General features: G+C 42.3%; 1 protein-coding gene across 1 annotated transcript in view; it reads left to right on the top strand.

Moving 5' to 3' along the window:
- The window catches only part of LOC115082480 (killer cell lectin-like receptor subfamily B member 1B allele A), a 61,395-nt gene that overhangs the window by 7,760 nt on the left and 27,519 nt on the right, over positions 1 to 26,116 (top strand). The gene's annotated exons all lie outside the window — the stretch shown is intronic.

Below are 26,116 nucleotides of genomic sequence, written 5' to 3'. Positions count from 1 at the left end.
TGAGAGGAATTCGTGTATACAAGTTGCCGATGGGGAAGCTTCACTTTGATAAAGATGTGCGTAGAAATCACGGAAAGTTTGCAAGATATCCTGATCTGAAGTCAGAAGTTCATGGATGGGAGATTGAATTTTCACTATCTTCTTTTTGTCCGCTCTTTTTTTCAATAAGGAAGAAAGAAGATGTCCACATTTGTTATTTTCAGCGTAATACCTAGCCTTGTTTTGAAATAGATGGAGTTCCACTTGATCACTAAGAGCCTGATTGTATTGAAATCTAGCTTTCAATAGTGGAGTTAACGTTTGTGGCGAAGGGCTCTTTATATGAATTTGTTCAAGATCTTCCACTGCTTGCTGTAATTGGTTCAATTTAGCTTTTTGAGATTTATGTTTATGGATAGAATAGCTAATAATTTCACCTCTAATGGTGGCCTTGAAAGCTGCCCAAACAGTGGGTAGTGGTATCTCCGGTGAGACATTGATGCGAAAAAACTCCTCAACCTTTGCAGGGAGCGTAGATGTGAAATCCTCATCGGAGAGTAGAGACGAGTTAAATCGCCACTGACGGTCTGTTTGGATCGGCGTCTGAAAGGCACAGGTTAAAGTGACAGCTGCATGGTCAGAGATCAAAATCGGATGTATTTTAGAAGAGCGGATCTTGGAAATTAGTGCATGAGAGACCAGGAAAAAGTCGATCCTGGAGTATGATGCATGAGAAAAAGAGTAAAAAGTATAATCAAGCGTAGTAGGATTAATAAGCCTCCACGGGTCAGAAAGGCCATAGGTTTGCACTAGGTGATTCAAGGTCTGCGTAGCTTTTGAAAGAAAAGGTTTAGCCGTAGTTCGTCTGTCCAAAATAGCATCCATTGGTTGGTTAAAATCTCCCCCAATTATATATTGTGCAGGATCGAGCAATAACAATTGTGCGAGCACTGTCTGAAAGAAAACCGGATCATCGTGATTGGGTGCGTAGATATTAAGAATTGTATATTTCTCATTTTGTAGCAATAGCTGCACTATGTTCCAACGGCCTTCGGAGTCCGCTGCTTGATGAAGGACCTGCACCCCCAAGCTTTTATGGAGTAGTATGGCCGTACCCCTTTTCTTCTTTAGGGCCGCACTGAAGAGAACTTGTCCAACCCACTGTTGCTTAAGTTTGAGAGATTCCACTGCGTTCAGATGAGTCTCTTGTATTAGGGCGATGTCCGTGCGCAAGGATTGCAAATACGTGAGAATTTTTTTCCTCTTAATCTGATGTGTGAAGCCGTTGACGTTGAGCGAGGTTATGGTAAAATTAGATATAGTAGAAGCCATGATAGCAATATTTTAGATAACCAGGACGATTCCCAATCTTGATGTATTCCAAAAATCTGAAAAAAGAGCATACCAGAGAAAAGACAGAGAAGAAAAAGGGGAAAGAAAAGGAAGAACCTATGAGGAGAAGAGCCTCTAAACATTCCCAGAAAGAGTAGAAAGCAGAGTTCAGTAACTAGGAGATAGACCAAAAAGTGAGAGCCAAACAGTAATGCACTGTAGGCAATAAAGTGGTAAATGATGAGCCTCTAGGTGGACAGATGACTCCTCGACCTCCGCTACTAGAGATTCTGAGCTGAAATATCTGATTCGCCAATACAGAACAACATAAGAATAATAATAACAAAATTGAATGTTCATCCATGAGGGCCAGGTCTCAAAAAAAATAGCTCTCTTCGCCACTAAAATGCAAAGTCTAGAGACCTGAGTCGTGTGAAATTAAACAAAAATTAAAACGCCATAATAAGGATCCAGATGCGTCTGAGCGTTGATCTGCCACTATACGTGGAAAAAAAATAAATGCTTATATCAGCAACATGGTCGTAAACAGGCCTGAAAGGCAACAAGAGCAAAAATATGATAAAGACGTCGCTGGGGATACAGGCAAAAGCCACCCAATCCGACGGGGCCATCAGAAAAAGAAAAACAAGCACCAGTTATAGTAGCTAATGTCTTTCAGGTAACCATTTCAGCGGCTCCTTCATGCTGGGATAGAAAACACTCAGCATCTGCCACAGATTGAAATAACTTCGTTTGGTTGTTGAAGGTTACCTTTAGCTGTGCCGGATACAGGATCCCATATTTTGCTCCTAGTGCTTGCAATCTAGGTCGCATGGTAAGAAAGGCCTTGCGCCTCTCCGCCGTCGTCTTGGCGAGATCCGGAACGAATAATACCGAAGAACCTTGGAAGGTAAGAGGTGCTTTGGTACGAGCAGTGGTGAGAATCGCCAAAGCTTGAGGAAATCGCAAGGTCTTAAAAATGATGGGTCTGGGGAACCGTGAGGATCGTGGAGACCGGGAGGGAACGCGATGTGCGCGTTCTATTTCAAAAGGTTGGTCAAAAGTAATGCGCAGCAAATCTGGAACGCATTTTTGGAGAAAAGCAATCATGTCCGTTCCTTCCACGCCCTCCGGTATCCCCAAAATGCGGACATTACTTCGGCGATTACGGTTGGACAGGTCTTCCAAGTCCTGTTGTAACTTTTCTACCTCTTTCATTACTCGGGGTAGTGGTGCAGTGGTTACCAAAAGGGTGGACGTTTGGGTTTCCAGATCTTCCAATTTTAATTTAAAGGATCCCATTTGGGCTGTTACCGCTTGCAAATCCGCTCGAATGGCCGCCGTTGAATCAATATTTAATTGGATCATATCTTTTACTTGTTTAAGTTCGATCAATACTAATTCAGCCGACGCCATAGTTTTCGGTGTTGAGGCCTTGTCCGGCGTGGGCGGATCCTGTTTAGCCCTTTTTGTACCAGATCCAGCCGCAAAAGCCGCTTCAATTTTGCCCGTTTTGGACGTGGCCATCATATAAAGCAGATATCTGTTATTAGAGAGAACGTAATCCTAGCAAGAAATGCTCTGTATAGCGAATAATAAGGAGGCTTGTCGGAGCGGAGAGATCAGGCAGCCATCTTGTCTCAGCGCTAGAGCGCCCCCTCCTCCCTTCTTCCAATTTTTGAAGGATTTTTTTTTGGCTAAAATAGCCTCTTTCACCTCACTTTTTAACCAGAAAAAAATATTGAATTAGAAATACTTGAAGAAACAATTAAAAATAAAACATCAGAATTCGATCACAATAATGCCTCCTGATCTTTTGACTCCAGGCAAAATTTTGTCAATGAAATAGCATATACTCTATGCCCTACTGGAAAAAAATCATTTAAAAATGAAGGCAACACAACCAAACAAAAGAATCCTTGGTACAGCGAAGAGCTTAGACACACTAAACTGTCCCTAAGAAAATCTGAAAAGCAAATTCAGAAATGCAAATCTATGAAATCCCTAGAAAAATACAAATCCCTTTTAACAAAATACCACAAACAAATCAAAAAAGCAAAAGAAGACTACTATGCTAAACAGATTCATAGCATAATATTTATTTGCACATTACTCTTCAAAACATTTAAAAACCTAACCAAGGACCCTTCCTCCTCAACATGATATAACCACATATTCACAAAGAACTCATGCAACGAGTATGCTGCCTCATTGATTAACAAATTAAATAATCTAAAAACACAAGGCTGAATTTTCAAAAGGTTACGTGCATAAATGATCTTATGTGCGCCGGGCCTCTTTTTAAAAGGCCCAGCGGCGCGCATAAAGCCCCGGGACGCATGTAAGTCCCTGGGCTTTACAAAAGGGGCAGGATGTGGGTGGGAAGGTCCGGGGCGGGGCCAGAGGCCTGCAACACAGCGACCATTGCCGCTGTGTCAAGGGATCGCATGCCGGCAGCCTGCCGGTGCACGCAACTTGCCTGCATGCGCATATTATAAAATCAGGCGTACATGTGTGCGCACGTTATAAAATCTTCCCCATAGCTCTCCATTTGCTTTCCAACAAAAGCACCAAAAGAAAATTATGGTCAAGCAAAATGGAACTAATTTCATCCAGTTTCTAAACTTGAAATAAACCAAATCATCACTAAAATCAAGCTTGCAATGCATCCACCCCCTGGACACTAAAAACAGTAAAAAGCATCATAACTCTAATATTCAAAACCCTAATAAACCAATTGCTAGCAGAAGGACTGGTCCCAACTAGAGCAAAACAAGCTGTGAGTAAAGCAAACCTAAAAAATAAAACTGGCAGAATCAGTGATTGGAACAACTATCGACCAATTTCCAACCTTACTTTCATTGCTAAAATCCTCAAAAAAGCAGTGTTCTCACAACTAGAGAACCACCTAGAAGACAATAATATACTATATCCAAACCAAGCCGGATTCAGAAAAAAAATCCCTCGGCAAAACCCTTATTTCCTTAGCTGACACTGTACTACAAGGGTTTGACCACAATGAATTTTATATCCTGGCTCTATTTGATCTAACAGCAGCAGCATCCAATACAGTTGACTATATCTTCCTATGTCACCAGCTGAGAGAAATTGTAATAGATGGAAAGGTTATCAAATGGTTCTCCTCTTTCCTTAAAGATAGAACAATACAAGTCAAGCTGGGCAATCAAATTTCTGACTCTTTCCCAATTGTTACAGGTGTCTCCCAACGATTAGCAATCTCAGCTACTCTATTCAACCTTTTTTAGCTGCCTATATGCGCACTACTAGAAAATCTAGTAATCAAATTCCTCCTATATGCAGATGACATTCAATTATACATCCCTTTCAACAAAACATTTGAAAAACTTACATTGTCTTTGGCAATACACATGAAGGCAATACAACAAAAACTTTCTCAACTGAAACTAACTCTAAACTCCCAAAAAACTGAAATCATGTGATTAAGGATAGATAACATGATAATCAAATCTCCAACCCTAGACCTAGGAGTCATCAACATTATGTCCTCAGATCAAGTATGGAACCTAGGAATACAGATCGTTGAGAACTTCACTGTGAAAAAGCATATAAGCAAATTAATGAAAATAGGATACTCCAAGCTGAGAATATTATATTGGCTGAAACTTCTACTAACAATACACAAACTTTAATATTTTCTAACTTAGACTACTGCAATGCCATATTACTAGGCCTTCTAAAACCACTACAATTACTTCAAAATGCCTCTGCTAGACTCTTACTAGGGACAAGGAAATTTGACTATATCACCCCCTCGCTGATAGCTTCCTGTACAATCCAGAATTCATTATTAAGTATTAACTCTTATTTTCAATATCATCAACAATAATAATTCATGCTTATTAGGAGGGTAACTTAAACATTACACACATCAGAGAGCCCTAAGATCACAAAACAAAGGACTTCTAAAGGTGCTATCAATTCGGAATACACATCAAACGCAAATTAGAGAATGAATGTTTCAATAGTGGGCCCAAGTTATATGACAAGTCTTCCAGAGTTATTACATCAAATAGCTGAAATAAAGAGTTTCATGCATGAGCTAAAAACATAGCTTTTTAGAAAGACATACGATTTAACATAAAATCCCAAAATGCAGATAACTGCAATGTCAATGCAAAAGTAAGCAATAAAGGCCGGACTACGTAAAATATATTGCTATTAAAACCAGAGTCTGTAGTTGCTGTGGTGTCAACCTAGAAAATGTATGAATATGCCCTAGATTATATATTTGCTGATGTGTTCACCTAGAATATGTATGAATATGAATGAGAATATGATTTTTATGTTGTGATGACCTAGAATATTAAAGATGACAAAGATGTGAATGCTGACCAAGAATTCTAAAAGTTAACTTTGTAAACCAGTGTGATCTTCTTTTCGAATGATGGTATATACAACATCTAAATAAATAAAATAAAATAAAAATAAATTAATTAATTCCTCTGAATATGGACCTCCAATTGATCCAAGCAGCCTGCCCAGTTTCTCAAATTTATACAAATAAGGATATATTCCCGCTGACAGCCATGGAATCTGGACTGCTTTTAGGATACCTCTGCTTAACCAAGTCAGTTCTTTGGTTTTCTACCTTTTGGGGTACATGTTTCCATGTCTTACTCAGCCCCTGATGTTTTATCATCAAGCTTTATAATAATCTACATAGCTACCAATACTGCAGCCTTACTTTCAGCACTTCTACTTATCACGTCCATAGCATTACAAGTCATACGCAGTGCAGTACAGATACACATGAGACAGTCCCTGCACCACAGAGCTTACAATCTGCTCTAGACAAACATAACGTGACAATTAAGAGTCTGTGGGAAGTGTATTTATTATAGAGAACTCATTATGATTTAAATCTGAATAAGAATATGAGTTTTGGACTGGATTTGAATATGGACTGAAAGGGAGCATGATGCATGGATTCCAGACATCTGCTCCAGTCGTTCGGCACAGTGAGGTGGAAAGCGTAGAGTCGGGAAGTTAATGGTGAAGGAGAAGGGGACAGATAACAGCATCTTGCCAGTAAATAGAGTACATGAGGAAGGCTGCAGGGAGAGTGAAAATAGGCAATGAGGACTGCAATGTGAATGAATTTGTCGATGAGTAAGAGAAGCTTGAACTACATGTGGAGCTGATAAGGAGAAAATGTAGTGACCTTCCCAGACAGTGCCCAGCCACCGCCAACCTGCTGGCATCTCTCCATTTGGTTTCTGAGACGTTATAGCCTCCAAGCCATCCTATGACCTGTAATGTTGAAGGGCAGAATTATCAGTTCTGTCTTTATTTCTGCTTGAAACATTGAAAAAGTCTAGTAAAAGTGAGGATTAAAAGATGCACCTTTAGGGTTGACACTGAAACAAGCAGCACAGCTGCAGATGGTTTTATCACATACACGTTATACCTCATTTTCAGTGGAAAGTAGCCAGGTATGCATCTTTGAAAATTTGCTACAGTAAGATTACTCTCGTAGTTTGCACAGGCAGTTTCTGGAGGCAATGGCAAGGAGGCAAAACAATGCATGCGGTTTTGAAAATTGTAACTGATCACAAACCCACTGAGATCAATAGTCAAAGATGTTTAGCAGGATAGCTTGTGAGTTATCAGCTAAATGCCGACTTTTGAAAATCCTAGAGAAGGCAATTTCTGGCTTATTTTTGGCTCGATGGTGGAGCAGATGGGGGGCATGGAGAGGCTGCACTAGCCCTTTAAAATTAACTTTGTGAAGATGTTTCTCGGCGGCCTTCGACACCGTCGATGTTTCTCGGCGGCCTTCGACACCGTCAATCACGCCCTTCTTCTAAAACAACTGGCAAACATTGGATTGACAGGTGCTACACTAAACTGGTTCAAAACATTCCTAGAAAACAGAGGATATAGAGTCAAAATCCACAATAAAGAATCCCAATACCACCCTTCTAACAGAGGAGTGCCGCAAGGTTCATCACTTTCACCCACGCTCTTTAATGTCTACCTGTTACCACTATGTCAACTTCTTACAAAATTAAGCCTGAAACACTTCCTGTTCGCAGACGATGTACAGATCGTGATTCCCATAAAAGAAACAATCTTAAAAACAATGGAATTCTGGGACAGTTGCTTATTAGAAATTAAACTTCTCCTCACCAGCCTAAACCTCGTACTCAATGCTTCGAAAACGGAATTCCTGCTCATATCACCGGAAAACAATAACTCACTTCCAAAACCACCCACACTCCTTCAAACAACCCACGTAAGAGATCTAGGAGCTATCTTAGACAATCGTCTCAACCTCAAAACATTCATTAACCAAACCACCAAAGATTGCTTCTACAAATTACATATTCTGAAAAGAATTAAACCACTTTTCCACGCTCAAGACTTTAGAACAATCTTGCAAGCAATAATCTTTTCTAAACTAGATTATTGCAACTCATTACTACTAGGCCTCCCAGCTTCTTATACCAAACCCCTTCAAATGGTTCAGAACTCTGCAGCCAGAGTGCTTACAAATTCCAGGAAAATTGACCACATCTCCCCCATCCTCAAAAACCTCCATTGGTTACCTATCCACTATAGAATCATGTACAAATCCATCAACATCATATACAAGACCATTAACCAACACACACAACTCGATCTACAAATACCACTTAAAAAATACACTTCCGCCAGACCCATCAGGGAATACTACAAAGAGTCACTCCAAATTCCAAATGCCAAAACCTTCCAACATAAATCCTTGAGTCTCAGAGCCTTCTCTTCAGCAGGGTCCATCTCTTTGGAACTCTATCCCACCGGATTTGAGACAGGAACCATGCTCTCTAACATTTAGAAAAAGACTAAAAACTTGGCTTTTCAAAAAAGCATTTCCAAGCCTTGAATAAAACCTCCACTCTTCAACACAAACTCGCATGCAATAACTGGATCTAAATAAGAATCCAACTACCATAAACTTACGCACATCATTACCTGCGGAGTTTTATCATATTATTATCATTCACTACTGTGTCATATTTATTCTCTTGGTTACTTATTTTACCGTTTCATATTTATGTACTGTCCCATTTATTCACATAGGCTTATTTATTCACTCCGCTATACTACTACACTAATTGGCTGAAATGTAAATATTGCATTGTTCAATCTCTCCCCTCTTCCAGCTCCAAGTTAATTTTCCCTGTTTTATTGTTTTATTGTAACTTTCTCACCCTTCAATTGATTCTCTGTATTTAAAGTTCACAGTTCTATTGGGAATATTGTTATCACGTTACCTTATGCTTTTCACACATTGTTAATTGTAAACCGGGTTGATGTGATGCCAGTCATGAAACTCGGTATAACAAAAACAATAAATAAATAAATAAATAAATAAATAAATGTTTGGGGGGGGGGGGGGGGGGGAGGCAGTGATAGGACCACTAGGCCCACAGCGTTTAATTTTTCTTTAACCAGCAACTCAACACATAACCGGCTATGCTCTTTTGAGCACACAAGGCCAGATAACTTCTAACCTAACTGGTAATATTCAAAAGTTGGTTAGGTAGACAGTTTTATGGCTAGAGGAGGCTGGGTAACTTGAACTGGGGATATTCAGTTCTTTCTCTTCTAACTTTATAAATCTCCAGGACAAGACATCCGGTCCACTCGTTGTGTTACTGTAAATGGACTTCAGGAGTATAGGATGTTGTCCCTTTCACTAACTCCTCCTCTCGATTCTTTCACTCAGAATCCTCCTGGACTCCAAGCTCTGCTCCCTCTTCCCAAAGGCGCAGGGGCTCCACTCTTGAGCCCCAGCCAGGTTATATGAGAAAGAACGGAGATCCTTCGGGGCTCTTCTGTGATACAGAAACTTCTCTCTCTCTCTCTCTCTCTCTCTCTCTAACACCGCCCCTGGTGGGAAGTGTCTGAGTCACCGGCACACACCGGGTCTCTGACCTCATCAACATCTTTCCTGTCACTCAGGGACACTTACTGGTACAACCCTACTATATGCATATTTGTTGATTTCATTTCACTTTGTTTCTGCTTTTTACTGTCTGCAAAAATCTGTATTTGTTATTAGTACTTCATTATTATACCCTCCCTGTTTCTGAAAAAGGATGCAGAGTGGCTAATAGGAGTGGACAACCGTTATCAATTACATAAATATTAGATGATGGCATGCATAATTGCACAATACATAATTACATGGCCCGGTTACTTTCAGATTAAGAGAAAAGTAATCACTCGCCAATTTCAAGCAATGTAAATATATTACAGCAGATGATTGTAAATGAATAAATAAAGACCATCAGAAGTCTGCTGCAGGCAGCTTACATAATTTTCTATAGAGATGTGAATCAGAACCGGAATCGGCTTGGATTCCGGTTCCGATTCACATCGTGGTTTTTTTTCCGTCCAGCCCGATCGCGGTTTTGTTTATCGGCTGCACCTGAGCCGATAAACAAAAAACCCACCCTGATCCTTTTAAACTAACCCCTTAGCTTCCCCCCCTCCCAACCCCCCCCAAAACATTTATAGGTACCTGGTGGTCCAGTGGGGGTCCCGGGAGCGATCTCCCGCTCCCGGGCCGTCGGCTGCCACTAATAAAAATGGCACCGATGGCCTTTGCCCTTACTATGTGACAGGGTATCCGTGCTATTGGCCGGCCCCTGTCACATGGAGGAAGCACTGGATGGCCGTCACCATCTTTAAAAATGGCACGGGCCATCTAGTGCTCCCACCATGTGACAGGGGCCTATTTTGCGCCCAATAACTACACCTTCTATGGTGTAGTTATTGGGCGCAATGCCGGCAGCGAAAAGGCCCTTACCTTTTCGCTGTCCGCGGCGTCGGCACAGAGTCGGTCCCAGTGACTCCCCGACTCCTTCTCTTCCAGGGCCGACTCCATCCCGACTCCACCCCCATCCTGGTATCGCACGCGATAAGGGACTTTTCGCGAGCGAAACGTCCCTTATCGCGTGCGAGCCACTTAGAAAATGAGGCCCGAAGTGATTAAAATTTGCCATGAATCAGACATAGTAGCATAGGAAATTAGGGATGTGAATTGGCCTTCGGACGATTGAAAATATCGCTGATATTTTCAAAATCGTCAGAAATCGGGTGCTCCCCCAAAACGATAGGAAAACCCCACGATATAGTTTGTGGGGGTTCTCTTATCGTTTTGGGGGAGGGTGGGAAAAATGGCACACAAAAATAACCCCTAAACCCACCCCGACCCTTTAAAACTAATCCCTTAGCTTCCCCCACCCTCCCAAAAACTTTTTACAGGTACCCGTGGTCCAGTGGTGGTCCAGTGGGGGTCCAGGTACCTGCCGGACTGCCCCCCCCCCCCCCCCCCCCCCGTTAGTGCGATTTTCTAAAGAATCGCAGGCCTGCGATACTTTAGAAAATGAGGCCCTTGGCCGTCATGAATGTGCACTGTCTTGTGAATTAGTTTAGGGATTTTTCACTAGTGCATATCAAATCTTAGGGGAATCCTTGAAGAAACACAGCCCTTGGCATTGAGAGATATATTGAATTACTTAACATAATTCAGAGGAGACCCACCCCTAGAAATGTACCATGACAGTACACATTTACCTGCAATAGTGAAAATTCTCACAGAAATATATATATCTGGACAGCGCTCCGTCATCAAGCTTGATTCAGACATAATAGCATGGGAAATGATGTAAGAAACCTGCGGCAGACTTCTGATGGCCTTTATTTATTCTCCCAGCTCACTCCCTGCCAGAGAGTCCTTCTTATAATTTACAGAGAGATAGACTTTTAAACCTGATACCTTTTAGGGGCAAAGGGGCTCTCTACAGGGGACCAAAGACCTATGAGCTTTCTCTAAACCCTAGCTAGGCAAGAAACCATGACGGATCCTGCTGCGAGGGACAGTGAGGGCAGAGAAGATAATCCAATTTAACTTTTGGAACTATGTTTTGGACTTGAGATAGCGTGGGGAGGTTTTTGGATCCCCCTTACCCCCTGGGATTGCAGAGTTGAAAACCAGCCTGATCCTGAAGATATTTCCCCTGACATAACTGCTAAAGTATGAAGGAAGACACCAGTCGAAGTTCCCCATCGAATCTCTACCATCCAAGGGACCAGGACAGGCTGGATGTCTGAGCAGAAGGTGACCAAAGGAAGATTTTTGAAGTGAAGTGGGGACCTCTTTAATAAGATTCCCATGCAGCCGCAGGGAGAGTTAGCACTATTATGATCACCATGGGCTCTACCCGTAATAAGGACACACCAACCTACAGAGGAAAATCATTAATGAACCAGCAGGCAGATGTAAATTCACATTGCTGGATAATGTTATTTATTTTATTTTATTTATAAAATTGTATATACCATCGTTTAGAGATATTCCATCACAACGGTTTACAAATATCATGATAATAAACTTAAAATCAGTACAACAAAAGTAAAAAACTTTAAGAAACAGATATTAACGATTAAGTTATACTTCAAATCAAAGGTAAGACATTTAAATAGGTTAATAATATATCTACAAATAACAGTGCATCAAAAAGTAAAAAATAAAATAGGTATAAAATACAAAAAAATAAAAAAAATAAAATAATTAATAAACAATTAAAGCTGGCTAAACCTTCTGGTTCTGCTGGTTGTGTTCATTGTAGGCTTTGCAGAAAAGCCATGTTTTCAGATCTTTTTCAAACGTTTTTTCATTTTGCTGCATTCTAAGGTTGTCAGGTAGCGCGTTCCAAGAGGGCTCTATTTCTGACCTGCGTTAACTGTGCTGATTTTACGGAGGGAATGGATAGGAGAGCCTTATTACTTGCTCTTAGATTTCTTTAGGGGGTATGTAATCTGATAGAGGCATTTAGCCATTCAGTGCCTTCACCATAGATTGTTCTGTGTAGGATGCAGAGGGTATTGTATTCTATGCGATATTGTATCGGGAGCCAATGTAGCCAGATCAAAACCGATGTGATATGATCATATGTTTTTGTATTGGTTAGTATACATGCTGCAGTGTTTTGAAATACTTGTAATGGTCGGATTGTAGATTGTGGTAGTCCTAAGAATAGGGCATTACAATCTATATAAATAAAAATGTTAAATAGTTTGGACAAAATCGCTAATCTCAGAAACCACTGAACCGATTGCTTTCAAATTTGGACACAACCTTCATTTCGCATACAGGAAGGTTCTTCTGTACTTACATTACAGATATGTCACACCTGTGACAGGTAAAATAGGTTTAAATTTTTTTTCGAGAAAACAGCGACATCTGCTGGACGTAAGCGCCATCTGTTACACCTTACACTAACACACTCTACACTAATCATTTCGCCAGTCCAGGTCCACGTTTCACTTCCATTTTAACACATTTGCGCACTTTTTTTGCCGGAAGATAACTATTTCCTTTACAGATAAAATACACCCAGCACCCTCCTCACACCCCCCACACACATGCCAAATTAATTTACTTCCCACAGCCTCCCAACACACACAAAACCACCCTCCTCACACCCCCCACACACATGCCAAATTTGTTTACTTCCCAGACCCTCACAACACACACAAAACCTGACAGAAGTCCGGGAGGCTCCAGCAGGGGGCCAGGACTGGTCCGGGACACATCTCCTGCACTACAGTCGTCGGCTGCCAGCACTCAACATGGCGCCGACGGCCCTTTCCCTTACTATGCCACTCGGGGACACCAATGGTGGTAGCCCATGTGACATAGTAAGGGCGAGGGCCCCTCGGCGCCATTTTTGGGACTGGCAGCTGGCGGCCCTTTGCCCTTACTATGTCAGAGGACCTACCGCTGCCATTGCTCCACCCCACTGACATAGTAAGGGCAAATGGCCGTTTCAGTGCTCGCAGCCACTGGACCAATGCCAATACATCGCTCCCGGACCACTCCTGTACGCCCGCTTCACCGACTGACATTTTTATCAGGTCTCGGGGGGTCTGGAGGGTAGGGGGTGGTAATGAATTTATTGCGAACATCTTGGGGTGGGGTCACGAGGGGTGGGGCAGGTTTCATTCATTCGGCAACTCTAGCGGGGGGGCAGGGGGGGCTACTGTTTTTCACAGGGCTGGGGGAGGGGGAGCAGGAGAGTGTGGGGTGGTTAGTTTCTCATAGGGTTTTTTTTTGGGGGAAGGGGGAGCTTCACACACAAATACATACACAAAACTTGCACGATCTCGGGAGCGCACCAAAATAGCCCTCCCCAGACTACAAAACAAATTTGGGAGTGCAAATTTGGTTAGGCACTCCCTATTTGGCTACATAATGCGCACAGACACCCAGGGACAGAACACATGTAGCACCAACAATTTTAATTTCCCAGGTCTTGGGAGGGGGCAGGAGGGTAGGGGTTATTATTTGATTTAAAGGGTTGGGATTGGGGTTTTTTTTGGGGTGGAGGGGTTCCCACAGAAATAGAAAGACAAAGGTTTTCTGATCTGAAGGGCGGGCAGTAGGCGGGGGGAGGTGACAGTGAGGGGAGGGAGAATGAGGGGGGAGGTGAGTGTCAGGGGAGGGAGAATGAGGGGAGAGGTGAGTGTGAGGGGAGAAAGTTGGAGTGGGGACAGGGGAGGGAAGGGGGGGTGAGTGACCAAGGGGGAGGAGGATGAGTGACTGAGGTAAATGAGCAAGGGGAAGGGGAAGGGAGGGTAAAGAACCTGACTCTGCCACTGCAACGCGTGGCCGGGTACCGCTAGTAGTCTATACTAAAGAACAGTAAAACGGTTCTAAAGTTATTGTGATCAAGTAATGGTTTTAAATGTTTGAGAGTTTGTAGTTTATTGTAATCTTCTTTAAGTTTCAAATTAATGGGGCAGATTTTCAAGGCTCAGCGGCGCGCATAAAGCCTCGGGACGTGTGTAAGTCCCGGGGCTTGGAAAAATGGGCGATCCGGGGGCGGGTCAGGGGTGGGGAGGTCTGGGAGCGGGGTGGGGGCTTGGCCAGAGGCCTCTCCTTGGCCACTGGGCAGGGGGATCGTGTACCAGCACTCGGTTGGCGTGTGCAAGTTACGCCTGCCTCTGGCAGGCGTAACTTCCACAACCAAGGTAAGGGGGTGGTTTCAGGCTGGGGGGGGGCGGGACAGGTAGGGGAAGGGAGGGGAAGCTGGGGAGAGAGGGAACAGGGAAAGCCAGCTGGTATCCCCGAGGGCTCGGCGTGTGTAAGTTGCACACGTGTGCACCCCCCCTGCGCGCTCCGACCCTTGATTTTATAACATGCACACAGCTGCGCGCGCTTGTTATAAAATTGGGCGTACATTTGTGCGCACCGGGCAAGTGTGCACAAATGTACGCCGCACATGTACATTTTAAAATCTGCCCCAATATGTTTGTCTAGACTGAGTTCAGAATCAATTATCACTCATAAATTTCGTGCATTACTTCTAATTTCAATACTCGTCTTGCTATCTTCTAAGGTCAGAAATGAGGGTTTGATATTGCTGGTTCTCCGATCTAAAAATATGACTTCAGTTTCCTCAACATTTAGACTCAATTTCATACTATTTAATAGCTGTTTAATCAATGCTAGATACATCGCTGTCAGTTTAAGTGTTTCGTCTTTTGAATTCTTAATGGGAATTAGAATTTGCTCATCATCAGCATAAACGTAATGGGGTAGATTTTATAAATCTACGCCCGCGAGAACTTTTGTTCGCGCACCAGTCGCAAACAAAAGTATGTGTGATTTTATAAGATACGCGCGTATCTTATAAAATCTGGGGTCGGGGCGCGCAAGGGGGTGCACATTTGTGCACTTTGCACTCGCAGAGCCCTGCACGCGCTGCCCGTTCCCACCGAGGCCGCTCCGAAATAGGAGCGGCTTCGGAGGGAACTTTCCTTCCACCCCCCTGCACCTTCCCCTCCCTTCCCCTACCTAACCCACCCGCCCGGCCCTATCTAAACCCCCCGCCCATCTGTGTTTTAAAAGTTACGCCTGCCAGAGGCAGGCGTAACTCACACGCGCTAGCGGGCTGCTGGCGCGTGATTCCCCGGGCCAGGACCTGTTTCGGAGGCCTCAGGTATGCACCTGAAATGCCCCCGGGCCAGCACCACGCCCCAGACACGCCCCCTGGAACACCCTGAATGTCACGTTGGTCCTGGCACACCCCCAACACTCCCCCTAGTGAATCCCCAGGACTTACGCACGTCCCCGGGCTTGCGCGCGTCGCCGAGCCTATGCAAAATAGGCTCAGCGCGCGCAGGGTTTTTTTTAAAAGGGTTACGCTCATAACTTATGCACGTAACCCTTTTAAAATCTACCCCAATGCATGAGACCAAGTCCACTGAGAAAATGGCAGACGGGAATCATGTAAACATTAAAAAGAGTAGCTGACAGTGAGAAACCCTGTGGGACTCTCATATCCAATTCTATTTTTTCGGAAATAGTATTATTAATTTTAGTCTGAAAGAACTGTTTTGTAATGTATGATTTGAACCATTTAAGTTATTTATCCCGATTTCTCTAAGTCTGTCTAGAAGGATGGAATGGTTCACTGTGTCAAACCCTGCTGATAAATCTAGCAGAACTAACGAATAATTTTGTCCATTGTCGAATCCTCTTAAAATTGTGTCATTTAAAGCAAGCAAAAGTGTCTCCATACTCTAGTGCTTTCTAAAGCCAAACTGTGTGGGATATAAAATGTTATTGTTTTTAAGATGATCCAAGAGTTGTTTTTGCACTATTTTTCCTGTGAGTTTTGCTAAAAAAGAGAGGTTGGATATCGGTCTGTAATTATTAAGTTCTAGGGCTCGAGCGTTGTTTTTTTCAGAATTGGTTTTACGATTGCACTTTTTAGTAGTTGAGGATAGTTACCCTCTCAAAGCGATAATTTAATAATTTTTGAGATAGGGGTCACAATAACGTCAACCACAGTTTTAAAGTGTTGATGGGAATATTATCAATGGGATGTGATGCCAGGTTCATATTTTTTATGAGTTTATTAATTTCTGCTAGAGAAACAGTATCAAAATGTGTCCATTTAGTAGAATCCCTGGTGCTCATATTAATTGAGCAGTTACTAGTAGTATCTATTCCTTTAGTTAGATTTACTACCTTTTGCTTGAAAAATTGAGCTATATGGTTGCATTTAGATTCAGGCAAAGTACTGTTAGCGTGGTCAGGATTATTAGTAAGTGTTTTTTTTTTAATTTTCTCTTTATTAAATTTTTCATAATAATATACAAAGCATAACTTTGTTAAAGAAAAATGGTATGTCACATCAATAGCAATCAATAAACAGAAATAATATTCTCAACATATCACAATTTGAAATTAACTACACCCATTATACCTCAGACAGTGGTGTGGGGGGTGATGTAACTGCAATACCAAGGGAGAATCTAAGAAAACAAATATACTAGGAATTTGGAAATTAGGTGCCATGTATATCGGATTCTTACCATATAGACTTCCAAAACTTTTTAGCTGGTCTGGAGGAAAAAAAATATAATTGTCTCTCCCATACTTAAGAACACATTTACACGGGAACCTCAGTATGAAAGAGGCACCCACTGCTAGAACATCCTGCTTTAAGGCCAAAAAACTTTTCCTTTTTTGCTGCGTCTCTTTAGTTATATCTGGAAAGATTCTAATACCAGATCCCATAAAGGGAACGTTGATTTTTTTAAAGTAAGCACGCATTATTTCTCCCATATCATTTTCATTATGGAAAGATATTAATAATGTTGCTTTCTCGGCAATCTCATATGTTGAAGATTCTAAGACGTCCGTTATATTTTCCAACACATTGGGAGATGATTGTATGCTGATTTCTCTTCGTTGGTAGAAAATAAACCTTTCCTAGGGGTGGAGACTTTTCAGGGGAAATCTCCGAAACATCTTGAAAATACCGCTTCACGGTCATTCTAGGGAATTCTCCAACAACAAATTTAGATGCCTCAGCATATTTTCTATGTTTTCAATTTTTCTTTTCACTGCACCACAATCTTGAATCAATGTAGATTGCACTTCTTTTACTTGTTTTATATCACTTTCCAAACTTGTAAGTTTCTCAGTCATCTCCAACTTGTATCCCTCAACGTTCTTATTCAGTGTATCCAATTGGCAGGAAACAGTATTTATCTTTGTCGAACAATCAGCTATTAATTTTGCCATTGCCGATGACATTTTCCATAGGCAGTCCAAAGTGACTACTTCTGGCTTTTTAAAAGTTATCTCACCATCGGTGAAGGGAAGAGGCTCCTGCCCCTGACTTCCACCTCCTGGGTTCTGTTATTCCTCTCTTCTTCCATGTTCACTCTCACCGAGGGAGTTTTCTCCATATACCATGGAGGTCTGCGGTAGTCCTTCTAGTGGCATCGCCCCTTCAAGCTGCTGCACAAGAATATCCACTTCGGGGTACTTGGAGAGCCGCGGTGTCAAAGTGGTACGCGCAGCCGGTGGTAGTCTGTTGCCCGGTGGGCTGAGGAAAACCTCTTCCAAGGTCGGGTCACATTCTCCCCTCTGTGACCCGACTGCCGGACCTCTCAGCTCTTTGTCTTCCGATTTTGGAACGCATTGATCGATCGTCTTCTGCCCTGCCGGAACTGCTGAGACAGAAGGGTAAGTTCTCAGCCTTCCTTTGCATTTGGGAGCAATTTCCTTCAGGAAAGCAGCTAACGAGGGAAAAAGTGTTCAATGCATTCATTCAGGGCGCCACCTTGACTCCACCCCCATTAGTCAGTGTTTTAATAGTAGTAAAAAGTGTTCATGTGTTATGCAGGTAATTCTGGATTATTTTTTTTTTGCTGTAAAACTGTTTTTTTGTATTGTTGATCAACGTTTTATAATAAGCTAAACAGCTTCTATATGCTGATAAATTGGGGATGGTAGGAGATTTCCTCCAGTATTTTTTTCTCAAGGTTTGTTTTTTTTAACTGCTCTAATTTCTATATTGTGCCAAGGTTTATGATTGCTTTGCAAGGTTTTTACTGTTTTAGTTAGTACAGGGTTTAACTTATCTGCGCTGTCATTCAGAGTATCAATCCATGACTGCATGGCATGCTTAGCATCTGAGAAATCGATATTTTCATTAATATGTTCCATTTCACTTAACACATCTTCTGGGCTTTAAATTATTATTATATATCAGCAAACTTTATTGTATCACCCAGACCTGGTCCTATCTGAATCATTTTAGCCTCTCACCCCATGAGAAGCACCTACAGTTCTTAAACACAGTGAAGTTTCTTTTCTCATCATCTGGACCATAAGCGAGTGTTCCCCCCATAAGAAGAGTCCCCCCTCCAGGTATTGAGAGTCAGCTTGGGATGGAATGGTTAACCGAAGCAGCCTTTAAGAGATAAATTAATCGTGTGCCTAAGGATCACCTTGCAGGCATTTTCAGATGCCCTTAATTATATTGGTATGAAGTATTTAATATTTATGTATTTGTAACCATCTTCCAAAAAAGGGGTTACAAATACATAAATATTAAATACTTCATACCAATATAATTAAGGGCATCTGCAAATGCCTGCAAGGTGACTCACCAGCACTGTGTTTTTCTCAAAGTTGCCCCAATAATATAACAGCAGGACCATTCTGGAGCTCTAAGAACCCACTGGACTCTGGGTACCCCATCCCAGATGGACATGCCCGTAGGCCAAGTCATTTTAGAAGATGTGGGGGGGGGGGGGGGGGGGGGGGGTGTCCTCCACTCCATGCTTGCCAGAGTGCTGATTGCCCATTGATGGGCTTCGGTGTTCCCCCATGTTATCAATGTTGGAAGAGTTGGTTGAGGATTCTGACACTTGTATGAGCCCTCTTTCCTCTTATATTAAACCACACTACTCACAAGAATAAATATTAGAGAGTTATATAAGAATAAAAATCATAAAATGTAGGATTTCATATTCATAACACAGGAAAAATTGCGTGGTTATCATCACTCCCTTCTTCGGTAAGCTCAGGAATGAGATGCTCTAGTTGGGTGTCAGTAGTGACCTCAGAACAGTAGAATGTGGCTCCTGGGCTTAATATTTTCTTTCAGGCAACATCTGAGGCCTTCTAATCCAGGGGCAATAATTTGATTTGAAAAATCTGTGCTCAGCAATAGGAATGTGCATTAATTTCAAATGAATTTCAAAAACATGACAAATATGTATTTATTTATTTATTTTTATTTTTTATATACCGATGTTCCTGTATAATATACATATCACACCGGTAAATATGGGCAATTTGTTTCATTCAAGGTCCCTAAACTGAATTGAGGACCCCTTAGAATGAAACAAATCTTATTTTTTCCATTCATTTGAAAAATAATTCATCAGGCCTAAGCCTATGTCTGAAGCTGGGGCCTCACCTAAAGCATAGGCCAAGGCCCAAAATATGAGCCATGGCTAGGGCCCGAGTGTGGTGCCTCCATTTTTGCCTAAGCCAAGCTCTACACCAGGGCATCAATTGAGACCCAAGAAAGGTCTTACCAGATCCTTCAGGTATCCAATGGCAAGGCTGGGCCTCAGCCTGGACATAGGCCAATGCAGCAACCCAACCTGGACGCCAGGGCCTGATGCTGGGGCCCAGACCCAAATCCAATTCCGTGATCCAGGCCTGACACCACGACTCGGCACAGAGGCACACTCACCCCAGTGGACGGCACCATGTTGATGTACAACATCAAAATGGAGCCATCTGCTTGTGTGAATGCACCGGACTTCATTAACTCTGGTGCAACCAAAGAGAATGGCATCAGAACAGATGAAGAAGATGAAGCAAGAGCAGCTGTGAGGCCGGACTGAGGCCCAGGTGTCAGGGCACAGCCTCCATATCAGGCCCCAGCTTCGAGCTTGGGTTAAGGCAGAGGCCTTGACATCAGGACCTGGCCCCCAATTAGGCTTGCAGTGTTGTGCCTGGGTCTGGTGAAGGGACCCAGCCTTTGGGCTGGGTCATGGTGTCTGGCCTGAGTTTTGGCCTCCAGGTTGATTCACAGCATTGGGCCTGGATGTGGGCCAAGATTCCGGTTTTGGGACCCGGTATCCAGGCTGGGTTGTGGCATTGAGCCTGGGACCAGACTCTGGCCTATTTCAAGGCCCAGGTATCGGGAACCGGCCTCCGAGAAGGGTCGTGTGGCTGGCCTGGATCTGGGCCACGTTTCCAGTGTCAGGACCCAGTCTACAAGCTGGATCATGGTAACAAGCTGGGGTCCAAGCTCAACCTAGGCCGAGGCCCAGATTTTGGGACCCAGCTTCTGCATTGTGTTGTGTGGTTGGGCCTGGACCAGAATTCGGCCTAGGCTGAGGTCCAAGCTTTAGGCTTGGTTTATTCTAGAGAAACTACTGCAGCAGTTTGTAATCTGAGACTTTAATTAGAGAAAGACAGAGACAAAGGGACAGGGACTGGAACAAAGCATGAGGAAATAATTTGATCCGGGGAGCAACATAGGTCTTTACAATTGTATTGTCACCCAGTTACCCAATTTTTACAGCAATGTGCATAACATTATATACCCTTCATACTGACCAATCTGAGCATATTCAGAGTGTTGTTTCTAGATAAGTGCAGTACATTTGATTTTAGTATTTATTTATTTATTTATCTATTTATTTTATATACCGACATTCAATCGAGATATCACATCGGTTTCCAGATAACTAAAAGAATAGGGTGGTATGTTTTAGACCAATCAGCAAATAGGTCTGGGGTGTTGGCTCATTGCATTCCAGCACATAGTCAGGGTCCTCTGCTTTCTTTGTCTAAAAACTAGTATATAGCAGAACGAGGTGCCTCAGATAGTCAGTGCATAATACTACATACATCCCCCTCTTGAAGGGTTACTCCTAGAAACCCTTCACATATGGGTGGGGCCATTGGTGCCTGTCTTACAGTCCGATACAGTACAGTGCGCTCCGATGTAGCACACTGTTAGTCTGTTCTTGGACACACGTTTTCCCTTACCCCTTATTCAGTAAGGGAAGGAAAATGTGTGTCCCACCCGCGGCACCTAATAGCTCCCTCAACATGCAAATGCATGTTGCTGGCTGTATTAGGTATACGTGCGGGATACAGTAAGTAAAATGTGCAGCCAAGCCTCACATTTTACTCTAAGAAATTAGTGCCTACCCAAAGGTAGGTGCTAGTTTCTTCCGGCAATAAAAACTGCTTTTCTGTGCATCCTCCGACTTAATATCATGGCGATATTAAGTCAGAGGTCCCGAAGGGTGTAAAAAGTAAAAAAAAGAAAAGAAAAAATTTTAAATTGGACCAGCGGCTGTCGAGCCGAAAACCGGATGCTCAATTTTGCCGGCGTCTGGTTTCCGAGCCCGTGGCTGTCAGCGGGCTTGAGAACCGACGCCAGCAAAATTGAGCGTCGACTGTCAAACCCGCTGACAGCCGCCGCTCCGGGCTAAAAGGAGGCGCTATGGATGCGCTAGTGTCCCTAGCGCCTCTTTTTCCCCGTTTCTACCGCACCACCTAATTTGAATACTGAATTGCGCGCACCGGCGAGGGGCCGGTGCACGCGCAGGGAGAATGGGCATTTGTTCGCTCTCCCGCGGACTGTACTGAATCGGCCTGTTAGGTTGTCCCTTACATCCTAAGCTAGCCTTAGGTGAAGAAATCTTACCCGTCCTTGGCTAAGCCCACTGTTTTTCCCTACCCATCTGATTCATGGGGAAGCTCATGCATGTCCATCATTAAGCGCTGACGGATAGTAGTTACTTAATCTTGCACTGCAGATGAAGAGTTGACCATAATTTTCAGTCTGGGCATCTTGGGCATGGCTGCAGCGATGGAAGATCTAAATCATCGAAGGCAGAGGCATATGCATGGTAGGCAAAGGCATAGCAAAAGTCCAGTACATCCTGCTGGTCCTGCAGGGTATTGATGGTGGTATTTAGTTCTATGACAACAACATGTAGCAGTGAAAGCAATCGCTGTATGGACATTCCTAATTCAACTGTGGCAGTCACCTGTCCAAGAGGTGACCCAGCTGTGGATGGGAAGGCATCTAAATGAGTTTTGGTCAAGGGCTATATGCTGATAATATAGTTGAGGCTAGTTGTACTGCTTCGTCTTTGGGTGCTTCTGGGGAAATGGAGGATAATACCCCTCTTAAGTCAATGGTGTGTCTGAGTGTAATTGGGGATAATCAAAGAAACAAGTAACAGCTGACTCTGTAAGAAAGTCTTTAGCATGCTATGTTTTCTAAAACAAAATAAAGTAGTTTGCAGGGTTGCTAAACCATCAGTGTGAGTCTTTGCACAGGAAAAGGAAGAAATGTAGTAAAAAAAAAAAAAAAAACCAGAAATAAGGAAAAATAATATATTCCCCTCTGGAATCCCAAATGGAAACAAACTAGCTGATAGATAGAGATAGAAAAGCATTTCAAGTAATCACATAATAGAAATTTTAGGACTAGAGATTTCTACAAGTGTAAAAATTGCATAACCTCAAATTATATCATTGATTTAGGAAATCTAAATCATGGCACTTGCAAAAAGGCATAATAACTAGATGGCAGATCAAGGTACATTGATTCATATGATCAAGAAAACTACATCAGGGTAAAGAGTAACGAAACATTAAAACAAAGAAGAAATCAGGCCAAATGAGTAGATAACTCAGGTCATATAATGATATAATGTTGGGCTGGCTGACCAAGACGAGCTCTGAATTCTGACAATCAATGGAATATTCATTTTATTCAGTAGGTTGTATTGATCTTTCGCTAATCAAGGCCTAAGTTAAATATGTGTGTTTATGGAACATGAGTGTGTGGAATGGAGCAACACAAATTCAAATTGATGCAACAGAAGTCAAATGTAATAAACAGAACCAAAGACAACTCAGGTACGACAGACACTACATAGAACATATGTTTCACAAGACCGACACATATCCATTTATTTCACAAATATTCATATGATGTCTTCATAACATCAAGACAGACAACAGTTAACACATATTTTGAGCTCAAAAATGAAAACAAAAGTAAAAGTAAACCAAAAAGGTGTTTGAAAAGTGCCTGGAAAATGCCAGAAAAACAAAAACCAGAATTCTGTTTAAAAATGGAAAAAGAAAATAAAATTGAAAAAATTTAGAAAAATAAAATATCGGCATTAATTATTTCATGACAGGAAGGTCGTTGACCTGAAAAATAAAAGCTAGCATACAAAAAAGGAATAAAAAGAGAGATATCATGCATCCACTAGGAGGCTCTATCACAAGCTGCTTTGTGGAATAAGACCAATTTTTAGAGTTCAACCTTGGAGAATAAATTCAGTCTGCTGAACACTGAGCTACAAAGATATCTCCACCAACATTGCTGGGGAAAACATTGTTAGGGCAATTCATATATACTATTTAATTAAATCAATTTGGATTTGCAAGAAAACAAGCCTAGGGAGTGCTTTAAATGTACTTTGAATGCTTGTACCAACCCCCACTAGTGATTGCACGCCAAAGAATCTTAACTATTTCAGCATCTCTCTGTACTCAAAGAATCTTAACTATGTCAGTGTCACTCTGTACTTTCAAAACAATCTAATTAGCATAACCATGCCAAACTGCCATCGTTATTCATATATGCATGCCTTCAATAGGAATGCTCCTTTTTGGTTAAACAAACAAAACCTACATTTTTCTTTCTCTCCTGTTGCCTGCCCTGAAGGAAGCCCACACGCTGATTCAACCCCTCCTCCCTTTTTTTTTTTTTCTAAGAGTCTGCTCAATTAACCCTTAATTACCAGTGTCATTAGAATTTTAAAGCACTAACACCAGGAAATGCTTTTGTCAAGAACTTGAAACAAAACAAGACACACAAAACAATGCCTGCAATTTGCCATCCATCTCTGGAAACGTTTACTGAAAGCAAAATATAGAAGAAGCAACAAAGAAGATTAAAGAACGCTAGCGCATGGTGATCACCTTAATTAAGATGTGAGAAAAAGATAAGAAAAAAACGGTACCGCAGGATAGACAGACAAACAAATATTGGTTTTTTTTAGAATCTTAGGAACTGAGGATAACACAAAAAGAAGGGGTAAAGGGAAGAAGACTCTTACAGGATAACAAGCCATACAAAATATCTTTAATGTACGGTTACACAGTGGCTTGCCCAAGTTCCACTGCTGTCGGGGTTAATGCTGTAACAACGAAATGCCAGGGTTATTGTTCATGGCTTTAATGTCTGTAATAAAGTTGTTTGTGGTCAGGGATCCTTCCAGGGAATAGACTCTCATTTGTGTGCTTAAAGTAAGTGTCCAGCCATGCAAGGGATTGGGGCTTTTTTTTTTTTATAGCTCAGGAGTCAGTGAAAGAGGGGGCGGAGCGAGCGGAGAGACCCCTCTTGCAACATTATCTGCTGGAGCATGAATGGCTTTGGTGGCCATAAACACTGTCTTTGCTTCTGTATCTAGGGTGTTCTCTGAGTTTGGGGTTTCCTCTAAAGGTGAGGGCTTTGTACTCTGCATTAAACACCGTCGAGCATACTGGGGGTCAGTAACAACGGTGTACGGGGGTGGGGATTGATTAGACTCAAGTTCCTTTTCCAAATATACCCGAGTCATAACAAACCAACTATGAACTTGCACATGATCAGCCAATTTTTTAAAGGGAGTTGGCATTAGTTTTGCTATATTTGGTCTCCATAAAAGTCATCAACTGCAAAAGCATAGGTGGATCAAAGGAGCCATCTATTGGCCTCCTTAGCCCAAGCCACCTATTTAGAATGGCAAAGTCTAATTCATTTCTCATCTGGCTTGTGCAAAGAGATAACTCGTTCTAATGGACTTGTCAAATTAACCTCTACAGCATGTTTTCTATCTCTTAACTTTCCAGACCAGAATTTAGACATAATAACAATTTACCAATGGGTAAATATAATAAAATTTAATAATTCTCCCTTATAAGAAGGAGAAGATATTCTTACCTGGATGAATCTCACACCAAGCTGTACTCCTGGTGTTTTAACTCCATTGCAGTGAAAGGTGACTGTGGGGCTTCAAGCAAAGTGACTTAGACAGCCTGCTTAAACAAAACAAAAAACAGTGAAGCTAATCTCTGGCAGCTTACCTTCTGAAGTGGCCCCCTCCCCTTTGAGGGAACTGACCCGAAGATGTAACAATTATACTCGTGATGAAGTCCCAGCCGGACTGCCTATATGAGTCTTGGCACTCGACGATGTCCATCAGACGTACCAATCTGAATGCCGGCAACCCACGTCCGGTCTGCCAATCAGCCCCAGCATGAAGAGCCGTGAAGTGGTCGATTGACTGGTCAGTTCAGTCAGGGAGAATCAAATCACAGCTGCAGACGAAAACCCCGTCCTCTACTACCAAAATGTTTATTCTAGAGAAACTACTGCAGCAGTTTGTAATCTGAGACTTTAATTAGAGAAAGACAGAGATAAAGGAACAGGGACCGGAATAAAGCATGAGGAAATAATTTGTTCCGGGGAGCAACATAGGTCTATACAATTGTATTATCACCCAGTAACCCAATTTTTACAGCAATGTGCATAACATTATATACCCTTCATACTGACCAATCAGAGCATATTCAGAGTGTTGTTTCTAGAAAAGTGCAGTACATTTGATATGAGTATGTTTTAGACCAATCAGCAAATGGGTCTATGGTGTTGGCTCATTGCATTCAAGCACATAGTCAGGGTCCTCTGATTTCTTTGTCTAAAAACTAGTATACAGCAGAAAGAGGTGCCTCAGACAGTCAGTGCATAATACTACATACACCTGGATCCCAACATGGCATCGGCCTTGAATAGGCTGAAGTCATGGTGATATAGGCTCCCTTGGCCTACGCAAGGCCAAGGCTTTGCCTGGACCT

This window comes from Rhinatrema bivittatum, chromosome 1 (genome assembly GCF_901001135.1).
Source record: "Rhinatrema bivittatum chromosome 1, aRhiBiv1.1, whole genome shotgun sequence".
Lineage (NCBI taxonomy): Eukaryota > Metazoa > Chordata > Amphibia > Gymnophiona > Rhinatrematidae > Rhinatrema > Rhinatrema bivittatum.
The sequence above is the reverse complement of the archived record's forward strand: the minus strand, read 5'-3'. Positions and strand labels throughout refer to the sequence as shown.